The sequence below is a fragment of the Maniola jurtina genome, chromosome 16, assembly GCF_905333055.1.
Source record: "Maniola jurtina chromosome 16, ilManJurt1.1, whole genome shotgun sequence".
Taxonomy (NCBI): Eukaryota; Metazoa; Arthropoda; class Insecta; order Lepidoptera; family Nymphalidae; genus Maniola; species Maniola jurtina.
In genome coordinates this window covers 8,203,840-8,222,238 of record NC_060044.1, presented here as the reverse complement: position 1 = coordinate 8,222,238, position 18,399 = coordinate 8,203,840, and the positions used below count along the sequence as shown (strand labels likewise).

The 18,399-nt window shown below is 35.3% G+C and overlaps 1 protein-coding gene across 1 annotated transcript in view; it reads left to right on the top strand.

Moving 5' to 3' along the window:
- Nucleotides 1–18,399, top strand: part of LOC123873279 (transcription factor kayak) — an 88,921-nt gene that overhangs the window by 44,474 nt on the left and 26,048 nt on the right. The window lies entirely within an intron of this gene.

The following is an 18,399-nucleotide window of genomic DNA, read 5'->3' as shown; positions in this document are numbered from 1 at the left end:
CGGTGCTATGTCGTTTCTTTTTTCGCCAATGTTGAGGTTGTTAACTTGGTTGACCTGTAGCCGTAGTACAGTTTACCGCCACTAGATGGCGGTAAAAATTAAAGTAAATTAATGTCGAGGTGTAGAGGGGCGAGAGGGAACCAAATGTTCGAGGCCATTCGAAACTTGGAGCGTCTTAACAGAAAACTGAGTTTTCAAAACGTTTTATGTAAACGTTTCGCAGGAGCAAACTTAGGGTAAGAGAGGGAGCGGAGAGAATTGTAACTGGTCAAACAGACGTCTTAGTTTAGTACCTAATAATCATAATTGTATGTATATTTGGTTGTTTCGTCAGTTCTAGACGAAAATTCGAAATACATATTTAACTTAGGGTAAACTACAGGATTATAATAAGGATACGTACCTACATGCTACGTACATACGTGATAAAAGATTTTTTAAATTTAAAGTTGCCTAAGGTATTTTTTTTTGAAACCGAACAAGTTAATGAATATTAGCTACTTACAATTATTTATGCAAAACATGAAAGCCTAAAAGACATAAATTCGTTAAGTAGACATATGAATCACACACAATATAAGGAGAAAGCTCATTGTCATAATACGAGAAAGCTTGTTATGTATAGGTACATGTTTTGCAAAGGAGTAAGGAAAATTTTGTAAAGTTGATGGCACACTTACATGCACATAATGTAACGTATTTTGATTTTTGATTTCATGTTTAAGTACCTTCTGATTTTTATTATGACACCGTAATTATGTGTGAGTGGTGTCAAAATGTTCCTCTACCTTTCGTAACTATAGGATAAACGGATGGGCCGTGAAAGTGTAGCAGACAGACATACACACTTTCCGTACATAAAAGAAAAAGTTGACTGACTGATTGATCTATCAACGCACAGCTCAAACTACTGGACGGATCGGCGTGAAATTCGGCATACAGATACTCGTAGCTATTATGACGTAGACATCAGTTAAAAAAGGATTTTTGAAAATTCATCCCCTAAGGGGGTACAATAGGGGTTTGCAAGTGTATTGTACGCGGACAAGTCGCGGGCATTTAAGCTAGTACCTATATCATTCCGCAATCAATTTTGACCTTGCTTTACACAAATTTAAAAATCTATTAAAACTATGCTCCTGAGAAAAACATATTATTATACAATCGAAGATTATGTAAATGATAAAAGAGGGTGGATTTGACCTGTAGCTCGCTCCAGTAATGCGCGGGACTTCAATTACTTTTTTACATGTTGTTATCAAATCTTTGAAAAGAGCAACCGCCGAGTTTCTTGTTGGTTCTTTTAGGTAGGAAAGGCATTCCGAACCAGTGGATGCTTTTGACGATTCAAAAGTACTTGTATAAGTCTAATTGAATAAAAACATTTTGAATTTCGAATTTTATGGGTTCCGTGGCTGCGGTGCGTTTGGGGCAGTCAGATATGCGATCAGCTTCTACCAACGTGCATGTAAATTGTAACCCTATCTCCGTTGTCCTGCGTAGGCTTGTGGACATCTTTTATGGCATTTACCTGTCGGACAACGCAATTTAAAAGCAGATTTGCAGTTATTCTACTTTGAGCTCCGCGTAGGTTGCAGCCGAACGTCTCACATTTTGTTCATTTTAAAGATACGTCTGACCGTTTTTGGGTTCGTATTATCGTTGGTAAGCTGTAAATGCGGCTCAATAAAACCTATATCCCACATACATATTAGGCATCTACCTATCTTTTCATGTACCTATTCACACCGCCCGCCCTTCCACTGATAAACATATAGGAAAACCAAGCAAGCAATACGCACCAGCACCATGCAGCACCACACAAATCCCAACACCACTCGATGCACGTTTCGCCCCGACACCGGAGAATCAGGAGATGTAGACCTTACCTTTGTATTTGGCATTGTAAGGCATGGTAAGCTTAGCCATGCAACTGGACCATAATGAAATTCCCATTGAAGAGTGGTTAAAGGGTTTAGCGCGCAAATAAGGCTCTAAAGCGCCGTGCTAATAAATCTTACGCCATAAAGTTCGAGTCGCACTATAAAATTAACGTCTTTTTCATGGCCACGGAATGTACCGTAGTCCGTAACCGTACATAAACATTACTTGGTACGATTGTATCTAACGCAGTAAAATCCTGTTAATTATTTTCCCTAGAGCATTTAGATTTAAGATAATTTAAGAAACTAGCTGACCCGCCGGTTTTGCTTGAATGGACTTTTTGAAAATCGGTGAAGAGGTAGAATTTCTAAAAACCTTTAAACACGTATTACTTAATTTTTAACTGAAAGTCCAAAGACCAATGTTCCTGAGTATAACTCGAAAATAGAAGAATTCTTAAACAACCTTTGATTTTCTATTTAACCCCCTTAGGGGTGGAATTTCCGAAAATGTTTTTTATGCGCCTACGTCACGAAAGCATGTCCAAGTTTCGTCATGAACGTATTATACTATTACTAGCCGATGCCCGCGACTTCGCCCGCGTGGATTTAGGTTTTTCGAAATCCCGTGGGAACTCTTTGATTTTCCGGGATAAAAAGTAGCCTATGTGCTAATCCAGGATATTATCTATCTCCATTCCAAATCTCAGCCAAATCCGTCCAGTAGTTTTTGCGTGAAGGAGTAACAAACATACACACACACACACACACACACACACATACAAACTTTCGCCTTTATAATATTAGTGTGATATCTCTATGAAGTTTCGTATACTAGCGACTTTATAGACTGTGCATTGATATTATATCAGTCAGTCTGGACGATTCTTTTTATATATGAAGGGTTTAGGCCATAGTCCACCACGCCGCTGGCCAAGAGTTGATTGAAAGACTTCACATACCTTTGAGAACATTATGGAGAACTGTCAGGCATGCAGGTTTCCTTCATCGTTAAAACAAGTAATATATAATTTTATAAACGCACATATAACAGGTAGGTAATTCCGATAAATTAGACCTGGAATCGAATTCTCGACCTGCTGAATAGGAGACCGACGTCTTAACCACTAGGCTATCAGTTATCACCGCTTATCAAATAGTAGCATACAGTAATTTATCAATGATGGTTATGCACCACCGAACCAAGTCAGTAACAGGTTGGGTTTCAGTAATCAAGATTTTTAGTGCTCTTGAAGGTGTGAGCACTGTCAGCTGATCTTTGATGGCAGAAAAGTTGTTAAATTGGATAGTATATTGGTATACTTAGTAAAATTATTCTAACTACACAAAAAAGAGTAAACACTAATAAGCTTAAAATAATAGTTACTAATTAGGTAGGCATTACACAGGATTTTATTTTTTTCTGACGTTTAAACCTTAGCTTAAGATAAGGCACAAAATAGGTATTAAAACTCACGTACACATACTTATTCCATTTAAATTACAACTTCGGATTAAATTCAAGGAAAACAGACACTCGCTTCTTAGTGGAACTTACAATAGAATTCTCTAACCACAAACCTCGATTCACGAAGATCTGAACATAAGGGATGAGGTCATAGTTAAAAATTCCTTTAAAAAAATAAAATAAACCTGCTATATGTTATTTATGGCTAAATTTTTACTTAGTTTTTTTACATTTTCTGTAAAAGTGTTTATCTGTCTACTTGCCATTACATTAGCTTACATACGTAGTTAGATATCTACAAACAAAAAAAAAACAGTATTATGCAGTAGAACTGTATTTTTTTTCTTCAAAACCTGTATTTGCCATTTTTTTTAATTTTTTTAACTTTTGTAAACAAAATCAAGCAACCGACTGATTTTAGGTTTCTTAGTCAATTTTCACAATAATTTTACAAAGGTACATTTAGTACAAAATACAAAACTTAAAATCTAATCTACCTTATGTCCTTAAACCTTGAGAAGTGTGAAAAACGGTGTTCTTTAGTGGGCAAATAGTGGCAAAATTAAATAATTAACACTGGAGTACTAAACTCAAGCAGGTATAATATACTAGATGATAGCTTCATCCGCGTGAATTCAAGTTTAAAAGTAGCGTAACTCTGCAGGTCTTTAACTGGGTATATCAATGCAAAAAATTACGTCGATCGTCGAAATTAGGGATTGCTAATAGTAGGGTTTGTAAGAACTGTGTTTTGAAAATGAAAAAAAAGACATACTGAGCTGAATAAAATTAATTTGAAGTTTGTGTGCATAAGACTTAAAAAAAATCCCATTACCAATACCTATCTATGCTTCTTATTTTTTAGATTTTTCGAATTCCTTCGTGCAATAAACGTAAAAAAGGTAGAAAGATTTGAACTTTCGTAAAATGTCATCTCGAAATTGTGAAGTGGGCGTGGAACCGGTTGCAATACCTTTTATATTTTGCAACAAAAAAACTTTGATAGCGAAGAAAAAAACAAGCTTTAAGCTGTTATTTTAAGTACCTACTTAAATATTTTTACTAAAATCCTTCATAATAAATTGTTAAAGTAGATTTATTTATCAGGATTTGGATAACTCAATTAGGTAAATAAGACGTTAAAAATATTTTTAAATATTTATTATTTCTCGCGATATTAAATCACGTGGAACTGTCACGCGTTTGGTTTTATAATTCATTCAAAAAAAGATATTCAACCCGATGGCATTCATCGGGTACGGAGCCTTAAAAAGAGACTAGAAATTGCATATATTACACGTGTAGTTACATAAACAACATAATAAGTAACGGAACCAACTCTCCCTAGTCCTTACATGCTACAGCGGCGTTGTTCCGACTAGAGCACAACATGGCGTTATTCATAGGGTGGATCAACAAATTCCTGAAAGGCCGGCAACGCACAGGCAGTTCTTCTGATGCTGCAAATGTTTATGGGCAACGATAATCACTTAACATCAGGTGATCCGCTTGCTCGTTTGCTCGCTATTTATATTTCAAAAATAATCTCAAGTCTTCTACCTATTTATTACAAGTACCTAAGTCAATTTTCACTGCAGATCCACTTGTCACAACACTTGTGTATGCAATGCGTTGTCAAGTGCATGTCACAACAATATGCCGGCTTCTCTTTGTATTCTTTACGACATCTTTTACTGCAATTGCTAAATTGCTGCCTCATTTGAATATTCGGATGTAAAATATGTAGCCTCTCTAAAAGACAGTTGACGTTTTCTTTTATTGTTTTTAACCCCCGACCCAAAAAGAGGGGTGTTATAAGTTTGACATGTGTATCTGTGTATCTGTCTGTGGCATCGTAGCTCCTAAACTAATGAACCGATTTTAATTTAGTTTTTTTGTTTGTTTGAAAGGTGGCTTTGATCGAGAGTGTTCTTAACTATAATCCTAGAAAATCGGTTCAGCGTTTTGAAAGTTATCAGCTCTTTTCTAGTTACTGAACGATTCTTGAGGAGTATTAAAGGTGAGTACAAGGAAGGAGGTAAATGCTAATACAAATTGATAAAATGGACCACCTGGATCTTGAAGCAGGATATGCTCGGCCGGAATATTACGTAAATCGGTTGATACAGAACCACTAACTATCTGATAGAATCGATAAAGCTTAAAAATACATTGATGAAAACTAGTAAAAAGCATAATTTTACCACACATTTTATACTAGCATAACGATAATATGATATCCGAGTAACGTGACCTATATAGTTGCTCCTAATCTTTTCAGCCCACACCCGAACGTGCCTAACGAATATTTGCTCCAATGTCATTGTTTGATATTTCTTCCAGTGCGCATAGAGGTCTTCATTAAGAGCGTTCTATTTTTATGACTAATTGAAACCAATGTTTTAAATGAAATAGGTTTATTTTTATGATTTTGGGGAAGGCAATCTTAAGGAAGAAATACAGAACAAAAGAGGTGGACAGACAAAGAATAAGAGCAACCGTCGAGTTTCTTGCTGGTTCTTCTCGGTAGGAAGGGTATTCCGAACCAGTGCAGTGGTAGATTCACGTGATGATGCAAGCGCAAAAGATTAAATATCCAGATACATTACATAGTATTCATCTTCAGAGAATTTTGGATTAAGGCATCTTACTTTTCTTCATATTTTGTATATAAATTATAGAAGAGTCTTTAAAAGGATCATGTTCGAGCAGAAACATATAATAATAGTGTATTACTAGCAGTTGAGTATTTCATAAAATTACAATAATTAAAATGATGAATAAATCAAGAACAAGCTAGATAAAGATCGTGTAATAATTGTTTTAAAGCGCGCATCTGCCTATCTTCTTACTGGGTTAAGGTTGTTTTCAAGACTTTACAAGTGTCTTGTGATTTTCCTTATTTGACCCCTGACTTTTGAAGTAAAAATGTAAACAATTTCGGAAATTACTTATAAAGTATATACCTACAATTACCTACTCGAAGCTAGAGCTTTCGCGACTTGTCCACGGCGTAGCTCAAATGGTGTAACTTGACTTTTATCTACGAGTCAAAAAGTACGTAGGTATATGATACGATTATTATAATTTACTTATAACATAATATTTTAACAAATTTTGTTAAGAGAGCTTTGCAAACATTTGACCGCAGGTAGCACTAAGATAGCCCTATTTTTCTATGGTTTTACGTCACCATAGCCTAATATTTGACATATCGTCGATTCAGAAGCAAACCGAGAGTTCCCTCACTCTATTTCACTCTGCAACAAGCCTGATTTATTCATTGTTGTTGAATTAGATCTCGAAAGTCGAAACATGGAATGGGTAAATGCTTTTATCGTCACTGCTTCAGATATAGGTAGAAATTGTTGCTGCGCCACATATAAAATAAGTGACTGATTTTTGACATTGTTGTTGTGTCTTTCGTTCGACAAAAGAGACGTTTCCGTATTCTGGCCTACCTACATCTAAATATACTATACATATAGCAAGTACATCTGTATAAAGCTTCTAAAGGTTGCAACAGACTTCAAACAAATAATTCATAATCCATAACACCTACGCATTAACTGACAACATGATTCATCTTGATTCTTGACCTCTAGTTTCAATAATGCGCTTCTAAAAGACTCTTTTAGATAAAACAACTGTTTACACACGTTGATATTTCGTAAACATTGTTGAATAATGTCTATTCTCATCCAAATCTGAATAAAATATTACATCTCATAACTCACATGGACACGATCTGCCTTAAGAAGCTTAGCGTTTTACTAATGCTGACTTTAATTGATTTAAGACAACCATTTCGAGGTCGGACAACGTTGAAAATTCTCAAACATCATAAAATTAATTTAAGGCGATCATATAAAAAAATGAAAAGTAAATTCGACTTTGAAAAATCATAGATTTCTTGCGCAACGAAATATACCTATAAGGTACAGCGGCCGCTATTCGACTACAATGAAAGAGTATTTGCAAGATTTTTGTAAAGCTTGTGCTAGTAATGAAAAAATCGATTGCAAAATACTTTGTATCGAACAGACCGACTAGAAAGCGAGTTAACGAAAACGTGTTAAAATAATGCATTTGGATCGGGGTTGAATTGAGATTGAACTGGCGTGAGCGACTATTTTACTCCCTTGTTTCTGGTTATCTGTAGTTTCGCCTAGACCGTTGGACTTTCGAGTTGGTAAGTATTCAATTTGATTTGCCAAACCTCACAAGTACATGAATACTATTTGCCTTTTTTTGCTTTATTTTAGAACCCTTAATTATGTATCCTTTAATGCGTACGTTAGCGTTATAAAAAACTAGCTGACGCCCGCGACTTCATCCGCGTGGATTTAGGTTTTTCAAAATCCCGTGGGAACTCTTTGATTTTCCGGGATAAAAAGTAGCCTATGTGCTAATCCAGGATATTATCTATCTCCATTCTGAATTTCAGCCAAATCCGTCCAGTGGTTTTTGCGTGAAGGAGTAACAAACACACACACACACACACACACACACACACACATACAAACTTTCGCCTTTATAATATTAGTGTGATAAATAAAAAAGATTCATCTGTTAATATTGTTGTAAGTATAATTTTTATAGTCCTATTAAAGTTGTTCTCCGTGAGCTTTAACGTACAAGGTCAATCTGCGGTTACGCTTGTCAATCAACAATAGTGTTAAATTAAGTGGGCATTGTTCTAAAATTTTGAGAAATGTCACAAATAGCCATATGAAATTAAACCTTAAATTAACTGAAAACCAATTTAAATTAGGTAGTACTATACTATTATCTATAGTAAAAGGAGTGTCGGTAAAATAATTCATCTAACATTAAGTATTCCGAATGATGCATGTTGCATATCCCGTCGTTCCAGGTTAGTGTTCTTTCATCTAAGGGTGTTCGCTTAGCTGTGTTTATAATCCCTAGGGCTTACTTACTTCTCATCGAATCGAATCATCGAATTATAAAAATAGTATTGAATTTTTAAACGAGGACACGCGCACTGGTTTATTTGCTATAACATATAATCTTTGTTATCGTAATTTTCCAATTGTTATGCATTAAGCGTTTCGCCTTACTACGTACTTATTGTTAAGTCAATTTATTTAGCAATAATACAAATAACTATACATTTGAGGACAATCGTCTCAATCGACAGAATCAATGCCTCCGATCGACAATGAAAAATGTTATGTGTAGCGCACCTAAAATTACACATGCATAAAACTAAATTGAACAACCTTGCCCGCCTCACGACCACATGATGAGTTTTTGTTGTTTACATGAATAACTAAACATGTGTTACCGTGGACCTTAGGGCTTTACAGATGTCTGGACAATTTAGTCGCTAACTTAATAACAGAAATAGAAAGAACTCGACAAATGCATCTACCACTCTGGTCCGGAATACCTATCCTACCAAGAAGAGCCAACCAGCCAGTAAGAAACTCGGTTGCTCTTTGTCAAATGAAATGAATGAATGGATGGATGGATGTAATGGATGTTTGTTTCTCTTTCAAGCAAATTCTACTGGACGTATTTGGCTTGGAATGGACATAGATTATACCCTGGATTAACACATTGCTACTTTTTATCCCGGAAAATAAATGAGTTCCCACGGGATTTTTAAAAACCTATATCCACGGGAGCGAAGTTGCGGCCATCAGCTAGTTGAAAATAATCATAAAACAAGTCCTACACCTTTTAAATTTATATAATGTTTCAGTCGCGTGATTGCGTGTCGCACCTTTTCTCTAATTCGAGCACGTAATGCAAAACTAATTTTAGACCTAAAGTGCTGCAAAAAGTTGGTAGTATGTTTTAATCCTAATAACACGGACTGTAAGCAAGATTTCTATCGCATTTTAGTATCTAATCTGAGCTGAATAAGAGCTACAAATGAAACTCGTAGCACAATAGACCTTAGTAATTAGTTTGACGCTTTGTGAGTCCTTAGTGTATTATCATTTTATTAGTTTCCTGTCGTAAAATGTTCGAGGCCGCGACAAAATTGCAAATCCTCTATAAAGTTGCAGTTTTTTCCGCGTAGGCACCTAGCTACCTAACATACGTGGGCTGGGTTTTATGCAGAAATACAATACGTAGGTCACGTAACTTTTATCACTTCGGAGCAGTTATTATAATTTTTATAATATTCTAGACTTAGGCTAAAATCTGCAGAGCGCACTTTCTCAGACTTAAGACACTGTTACTGTTAGCACTTCGGAACAGTTATTAATATTGTGTATACCTACCTAATATTCTGTAATTAGGCTCAAACTAGAGCGCACTTTGACGTTGCTCAAACTTAAGACACTGTTAAAACGAGATAGTGATATATGACGAGACAGAATCTAAGATCTAAGAAATGAGGTCTGAGTAGTACGCTCTATAGTTTTCATCCTAGAGTAAAGGATTTCAACGATCGCGAAGCTTTTTTGTTTTTCTTCAATGACAATAATTATTTGGCCCTCCTTCGGCCTTATTTGCGGATCAGTGCGATCTCATCTAAGATAATTAGTTGTATTAGCAGCGATGCAGTCTTCGTTTTAATATCTTATACCTATATATTTAACCCTAATCGGTTTCTACGCGTAACGGACCGCTAAACGGCGCGGGCGCGATTTTGTCGGTAGGGTCAAGGGTGGTACCTAACCACAGCCAACGGCTCACATTAGACCGTGCCAAAGAGAATTTAGAAATTATATAAAATAGGTAAGGATTCATTAATCTAAGGTATGTTTTTCAAAAATGATCTAGACAAACTACCTGCCTACTGGCTACTTCAAGTTCGTTTATTGGCAGGTAGGTATTTATCGACCCTATTCATTTGAAACTTGATCTAGGTTAATATTTTTGATCCAATTCAGTCAACTGTGATAAACCGTAACATACAAATGTCATATTATCATAACTACTTTTATACACGTAGTTATTTTAATTCTTTGAAAGCTACCTAGTATTACAGTACAAACTAGATATAGTATCATGAAATCTGTAACAAATAGAACTTAGAAGTCATACTGGAAGTTTCCTTTTTGCTTATTTGCATTTATAGTTGCTCTAAGTAACTAGAAATGTTGTCTACTACAAGTTACAACAAATTAGACATTGTGCATTATTGCAATAGTTGCTTAGAAGCCGCGAGTTACGACAAATTGTGCACTGTGCATTAGTTCAATAGTTGCCTAGAACTCCTAGAAGCTACGAGTTACGACATATTGTGCATTATGGTGGCATTATGTATTATTGCAATAATTGCTTAGAAGCTACGACAAATTGTGCATTGTGTATTAATGCAATAGTTGCTTAGAAGCTACGAGTTACGGCATATTGTGCATTATGCATTAATGAAAATAGTTGCTTAGAAGCTACGAGTAACGACAAATCGTCTACTAACTACTAATTACTACACTCGGCGTCCAAGAAAATAATAATGGTAGTTTATCTAGTTCTACGGCTATTTCGATAGGATTTTCTCGTATTAATTTACGACTTACAAGAATGCCTATCTACTTTGGTTTGGATAAAAAAATAAAAGTAAAGTATTTATTTAAGATTAAATCAAGATACAATGAACTCCATTGCATATTATAAATACAATGGCTTGTTTAGTTTTAATTGCTTCTAATGAGCATTGAAATTACTTGATTTTTGTGTACATGCACTGCGATTCACACATCATTATCGCCTCTGACCTTGACTTTGAATACTAAGGAAAACAAACGCAATGTAGGATTTATGTCACGCTAAGTTAGTAGGCACCTATTTATTTTAACTTACCTACTACATACTAAACTGCAAAGTTTCTTGGTAAAAACATTTGGGTCAAATGTGTAATAATATGAGAATCAGTATCTAAAGCCCTACTTTTTAGTTCTTTGAAAATTTTATTATAGTTTTGAGAAATGTTTCAGGAAAGTTGCACCTATTTTCCCGTTTAAACACTTATAATGACTAAATTAGTTATGGGTAGTCGTACCGGAACGCTAACTAAACCGCTTGGCAACGCAGCTTTTCTCAACTTACTTTACTGAAGCAATATTTTGTTATTTTTCTAGCGCTAGGAGTAGACAGTAGATTTACGTTCAATTTCAACCTGGAACCTTTCGGATTCCAGAAGAATATACTTTTAAGCTCTTGAGCTGTCGTGGTTTTGAAATTTATTATAGGAATAAGGAAATCCAAAGGAGCCGACAAAGATGGAAGTAAATCTAGTTTCCTATCATGCAGCCACGAGCAATCTGAGGCTACTCAGATAAGTAGTAGTCTAGAAAAAATAACAAAAAGATGAGACATCTGAGAAGCCTCAGTTGGTGCATTCGTTTGAGGCAAGCCATGCTTGAGGCAAATTGAGGGTTGACAGCATCTTCATTAATTGACATAGATGCTTCACTTACATTCAATAAAATAATGTAAATCTGAATTTTCTGCTAGGAAATGATATAATTTTTATGTTTACACGCAGATATTAATTGTAAAAAAATATGAGGTCACGTTTTTATTGGAGTTTTTTTTAACAAACAAAATATTTGACTGATATTCGTTTGAATGTAATTTTTGCTACGTTTATTCCGGTACGTCTAACCGATTATGGTAATTGCCTATCCTGTGAGCAACTCGTGAGTTAACTTCTAGATAGTTATATCCGATATCTTAATCGTGACCAAGCAAGAATGCGCATTAATAGTTAGGCGATAATGACTTACATAGATTATAATAGATATGTACATGGGTAACATTGAAAATTCTAAGAATCAAGTACGTAGGAATAGTTTAGAGTTACGAAAATTGTAATTTTAACAATCCTCGAAACTTTGCAAAATATAGTTTACAAATTGAAAAAAAAAACTTCATTATATTTATATAAATCAAATACGACTTTTTATAAAAATTACAACAGTATTAATTATCCTACTTTACAAAAAAGAAAATCTTTACAGTGAACAATCACGCAAATTATGCCTTAGGCAAGAGGAACTTATACATGCACTGCCCGCCTTTGTAATTTATAAGTAGGTAGGTAGGTATACCTATGCATTGTGTAGCTAAGCTAGGCTTATAAGAATACTATGAAAATGAAATTGAGGTTTTAAAAATTATTACCTACTATAAGAAAAGCTGCGATTCGCGGACTTATTTAAATTAAATCTACATTCATTAACCGACTTCGAAAAAAAGGAGGAGGTTCTCAATTCGCCGGAATCTTTTTTTTTTAATATATTTTGAAGCTAAATTGTTACACAACATCAGTCTTATACTAATACTAAGTACCTACTACGAGGGCGAGATTCTATTTCATTATGCGATGAAGTAATCTATACTAATAAATAAAATTGGAGTGTCTGTCTGTAATTTCGAAATAACTACCTCATATTAAGCTCATATGGTTATTTGAACGATACCATAACTGAATCACACGTTTTTAAAATTTTTGTCTGTCTGTCTGTCTGTCTGTCTGTCTGTCTGTTTGAAAAGGCTAATCTTTGGAACGGCTGAACCGATTTTGACGGGACTTTCACAGGCAAGTAGAGGATTGACCATGGCGTAAAATAGGCTACTTTTTTAACCGACTTTCAAAAAGGGAGTTGTGTTTTTCTACCTATGTACACCGAAATCTCCGAGATTTCTGAACCGATTTGCGTCATTTCTTTTTTAATCGATAGAGGAACTTTGCGACATTGTTTCATAAAAAATTTGAAGTCCAACTCCTCAATCCTGATGCTGCAGGGGATCTGACCAATCCACGCGGGCGAAGCTGCGGGCATCAGCTAGTTGTATAATATAATTTATTTACCATAATATACCACTTCTCGAACAAAATAATACACATATTAAGGTAATTGCTATTTGACAAATCGCAAAAATGCTGTACTTTGAAGTAAATTGTTTATTTTTCTAAAGCATTAACAGCTATTAAATACATGCAATTAAAAACTTCAGTTTGTGAAGATTATAAGGGCCTCTTTTTATTTAGTATACATTATCCCAATAAAAAAAAAAAACCAAGTTGAAAACATTGCTGTTCGCAACTTGTTCTGTAAAAGTTTTCTTTAACATCTTGATACTTTGAAGCCAACCTCCAGAAAATGATATGTTTAGGTTTAGCAATCAATTTTAACTGTTAGTTTTATACTAAATGTTTTTCGTTTCTTAAATAATCTAAAACTAACCAAAAAACTTCCTGTGCTATTTATTTTCTTGCAGGCGCTCTATGGAATTCAGTGTCCACTGGACTGTCATGGCGGAAGGACTGTGCGCGTCATTTCGTCGCAAAATATTATTTAAAATGAATTTAAGCTTATTATTTTTGAATGAAAGTTGTGTTTATAATCGTTGAAAAATAAAATAGGGATTTTTTCATTTCTAAATGAAGCCTGCTTATATACTAAAATTTATTCGAAAGTTACGGTTTTACCAGGTAAATACTCGGAGGTTGTCATAGATTATGATGACAGATAGTAAGTGTTCTAAATAGGTATTATACCTATGTTTTTTAGGAGATAGCGCGCCTCGTTTCGGGCGCCGTGTTCCGAAATGGATTTCGTAGTAGTGCAAGTTTGGTGTAAGTCCCACATGACGGAGGGGTATGCGTCAGGCATTTCCTGTGTACAAAAAAAGACCTATATTTCGGATCCATTTTTCATCACTGACATCATGCACTATTCAAAGACTGGTCTTCAAGCATTGAGGAATTTTGGACGAGAGACATCTCGAAGGTTCCCGAAGGCTGCCTAACTGAGTTAGATTTGTCGGCTAGCTAGCTTTTTTTGAAATTGGACCTACTTAGCTGGATTGTGTGTTAGAGATTTCTTATGAGATATTATATGTACATAATATAACCATCATAAGGAAGCTCAGATTCATGCTGCGGGCAATGGGGAGAGCCTAAAGGTTGGAACGCCATTTCTGCGGCCGTGTTTCCTGCCATATATACCATAGATACCTGCAAGCCAAGAGTGAATAGGCATCTTCCAGGTAAGCGTGCTCCAACTTGGACCTCATCATTGCTTTCTTTAAAGCATGATTGTCGTCAAGCGCAAGCGCAAAGATTCAGGCGGCGCAAACCCGTAGCATGTGGAAGACCCTATTAAAGACCTATGTTCACTGTGGACGTCTGTCGGTTGATGTTGATGATTATGTCTTTAGTGCAAGTAGTTCAGTAGTTTCAGAGTTTATCGATAACAAACAAACAAACCTTTCCTCTTCATAATATATGTACTTAGTAGCGAAAACTTGGAAAAAATCTCGTGGAAACTCTTTGATTTTCCGAGATAAATGTCATTTTACCTGGCAGCCCTAATCAATTTTATCACTGATAATAATAACTAATTCATAACCGTTAAACCTAAGAGTCAAAATCTCGTTTTTCTAGTCGAGTTCCGTAGGCTCTTTGAACTCATCGCATCCCAAGAAAACCTACCATTAGATGTAGGAATAATGGAAAGAGGTCACAACCCTCAGCAATAAAGAATACGATGCGGAGAGAGATGTCACTCTCAAGGTCTTTAAATGTATCCATGCAAAAAACCACGTCGACTGGTTGCTCCGTTGCAGCGTGATTGAATATTAAACCAACAAACACACTTTCGCATTTGAAATATGGCCAATGATTATAAGAAACAGTTTAAATCTCTCTCTGCTCTCCGAGAGACGTTAGGCAAAGTGAACACGAATTATGACACTTCTGTGTTCTTATACAAGCTTAGGTCTCTCAATTTTGTCAATTAATGTCAAATTTCTTTCTCAGATCAAAACCTAGTAAGTGGTTTAAATTCAAGAGAAGTTTAGGCCGTAGTCTTCAACAAGAAACTCGGCGGTTGCTCTTTTCAAAGATTTGATATACAATATTAAATTGCTTAAAACGCACATAACTGAAAAGTTAGTAGTGCGTGATTCCAGGATCGAACCCCCGACCTTCGATTAGGAGGCGGACGTTCTAACCACTAGGCTATGACAGTTTTTAAATTAAAGGGGTTTAAATATTTTAGTGTGAAGACTGGCCTACACATTTATTCATTAGATGTGCATCACTTTCTTTTTTAGGGTTCCGTACCTCAAAATGAAAAACGGAGCTCTTAAAGGATCACTTTGTTGTCTGTCCATTTGTCCGTCCGTCCGTCAAGAAAACCTATACAGTACTTCCCGTTGATCTAGTATCACGAAATTTGTTCTCGGATTTATTCCTTTACTTGGGCTATGAGAGTTGAGACCTATCTACCTGCCCATAATTCTAGGTTAACGGGAAATACCCTATCGGTTTTCTTGACAGACACGACAGACGGACAGACGGACAGAAAGACAGACAACAAAGTGATCCTATAAGGGTCCCGTGTTTCCTTTTGAGATATGCAACCCTAAAAACATTATGTAAGTATGCAAAGTATTTCCCTTGCAAACCATATTTAACAGTTGACATGTAGAGGTCATTGACTTTTCCTATCTTACTTTTAAGTTTTAATGCATCATTAAGTATTTACTGTTTTGACATGGTATTTAGATAATGGGTGATATTTATTTTATTTAATCTAATTCCTTTGAAAAACTTAGTAAGGCGCATTAATCTATAAAAAACCTAGCCAGTTCATAGACTTACTATGTTTTAAAATGGTCAAAGCGACTTACTAGCTTTTAATTTTACTTTAATGTGGGTGTCCTTACAATACAACGGGACATACTATGAAAGTTAGGCTTATGACATAAAACGATTTTCGGAAAAATGACTTTTACTTTGTTTTGATATGGGGCGGTCGATATAATTAGGTACTAGGGTAAAGGCTCAAGTAAATGAACAGATTGGACGTTATTACATGTATTAAGAGCTGGAATAAAAAACCGGCTGATATACCTTTTTTAAATATTTTCTTACAAATTCTTACACTTTTTTCAATTTCAATTTCAAAACCGTGTTCCGTTCAAACCGTTCAAAAGTGCGTGTGCGTGCGTCCATGTGTGTGTGTGAGTGTGTGTGAGTATATACTTGTCTGAATGTTTGTACGAGTGTTTGTTAGTGTGGTATTGCGTTGTATAACCACATGAGTAGCGAACAGAGTCAAAGCTTCATACAAGCGCGCTACGATAGGTACACTACTACAAGCTTGAGGCGCGTGTGTGCGTGAGCACAGGCGCTACGTCGCGTACGGAGAGAAATCGGTTTATACCGGCTCGGCCTGTGCTCAAGCTCAGGGGCTGCAGTACACGTCGCGCGTCGTGTTTTCATTTAATTTAATGTTAATGATAATAATTTAAATAGTGTTTAAAATCTATTTTCTTGAACTGTCATAGATTTTGTTCAAAATCAATATCTGAGGATCCCTAGGATCACAAAACAGGATATTGTTACCAAATTTAAAAAAATCGACGCCATTTTGAAATTCTTTGTTAATTGACCGATTTCGTTCAAAATCGATATTTAGAGCTCCCTGGGATCACAAAATAAGAAACTGTTACCAAAATTTTAAAAAGTCGACGCCATTTTGAAATTCTTTGTAAATTGACCGATTTCGTTCAAAATCGATATTTAGAGCTCCCTGGGATCACGAAATAAGAAACTGTTACCAAAATTTAAAAAAGTCGACGCCATTTTGAAATTCTTTGTTAATTGACCGATTTCGTTCAAAATCGATATTTAGAGCTCCCTGGGATCACGAAATAAGAAACTGTTACCAAAATTTAAAAAAGTTGACGCCATTTTGAAATTCTTTGTTAATTGACCGATTTCGTTCAAAATCGATATTTAGAGCTCCCTGGGATCACAAAATAAGAAACTGTTACCAAAATTTAAAAAAGTCGACGCCATTTTGAAATTCTTTGTTGATTGACCGATTTCGTTCAAAATCGATATTTAGAGCTCCCTGGGATCACAAAAAAGGAAACTGTTACCAAAATTTAAAAAAGTCGACGCCATTTTGAAATTCTTTGTTAATTGACCGATTTCGTTCAAAATCGATATTTAGAGCTCCCTGGGATCACAAAATAAGAAACTGTTACCAAAATTTAAAAAAGTCGACGCCATTTTGAAATTCTTTGTTAATTGACAGATTTCGTTCAAAATCGATATTTAGAGTTCCCTGGGATCACAAAAAAGGAAACTGTTACCAGAATTTAAAAAAGTCGACGCCATTTTGAAATTCTTTGTAAATTGACCGATTTCGTTCAAAATCGATATTTAGAGCTCCCTGGGATCACGAAATAAGAAACTGTTACCAAAATTTAAAAAAGTCGACGCCATTTTGAAATTCTTTGTTAATTGACCGATTTCGTTCAAAATCGATATTTAGAGCTCCCTGGGATCACGAAATAAGAAACTGTTACCAAAATTTAAAAAAGTTGACGCCATTTTGAAATTCTTTGTTAATTGACCGATTTCGTTCAAAATCGATATTTAGAGCTCCCTGGGATCACAAAATAAGAAACTGTTACCAAAATTTAAAAAAGTCGACGCCATTTTGAAATTCTTTGTTGATTGACCGATTTCGTTCAAAATCGATATTTAGAGCTCCCTGGGATCACAAAAAAGGAACCTGTTACCAAAATTTAAAAAAGTCGACGCCATTTTGAAATTCTTTGTTAATTGACCGATTTCGTTCAAAATCGATATTTAGAGCTCCCTGGGATCACAAAATAAGAAACTGTTACCAAAATTTAAAAAAGTCGACGCCATTTTGAAATTCTTTGTTAATTGACAGATTTCGTTCAAAATCGATATTTAGAGTTCCCTGGGATCACAAAAAAGGAAACTGTTACCAGAATTTAAAAAAGTCGACGCCATTTTGAAATTCTTTGTAAATTGACCGATTTCGTTCAAAATCGATATTTAGAGCTCCCTGGGATCACGAAATAAGAAACTGTTACCAAAATTTAAAAAAGTCGACGCCATTTTGAAATTCTTTGTTAATTGACCGATTTCGTTCAAAATCGATATTTAGAGCTCCCTGGGATCACGAAATAAGAAACTGTTACCAAAATTTAAAAAAGTTGACGCCATTTTGAAATTCTTTGTTAATTGACCGATTTCGTTCAAAATCGATATTTAGAGCTCCCTGG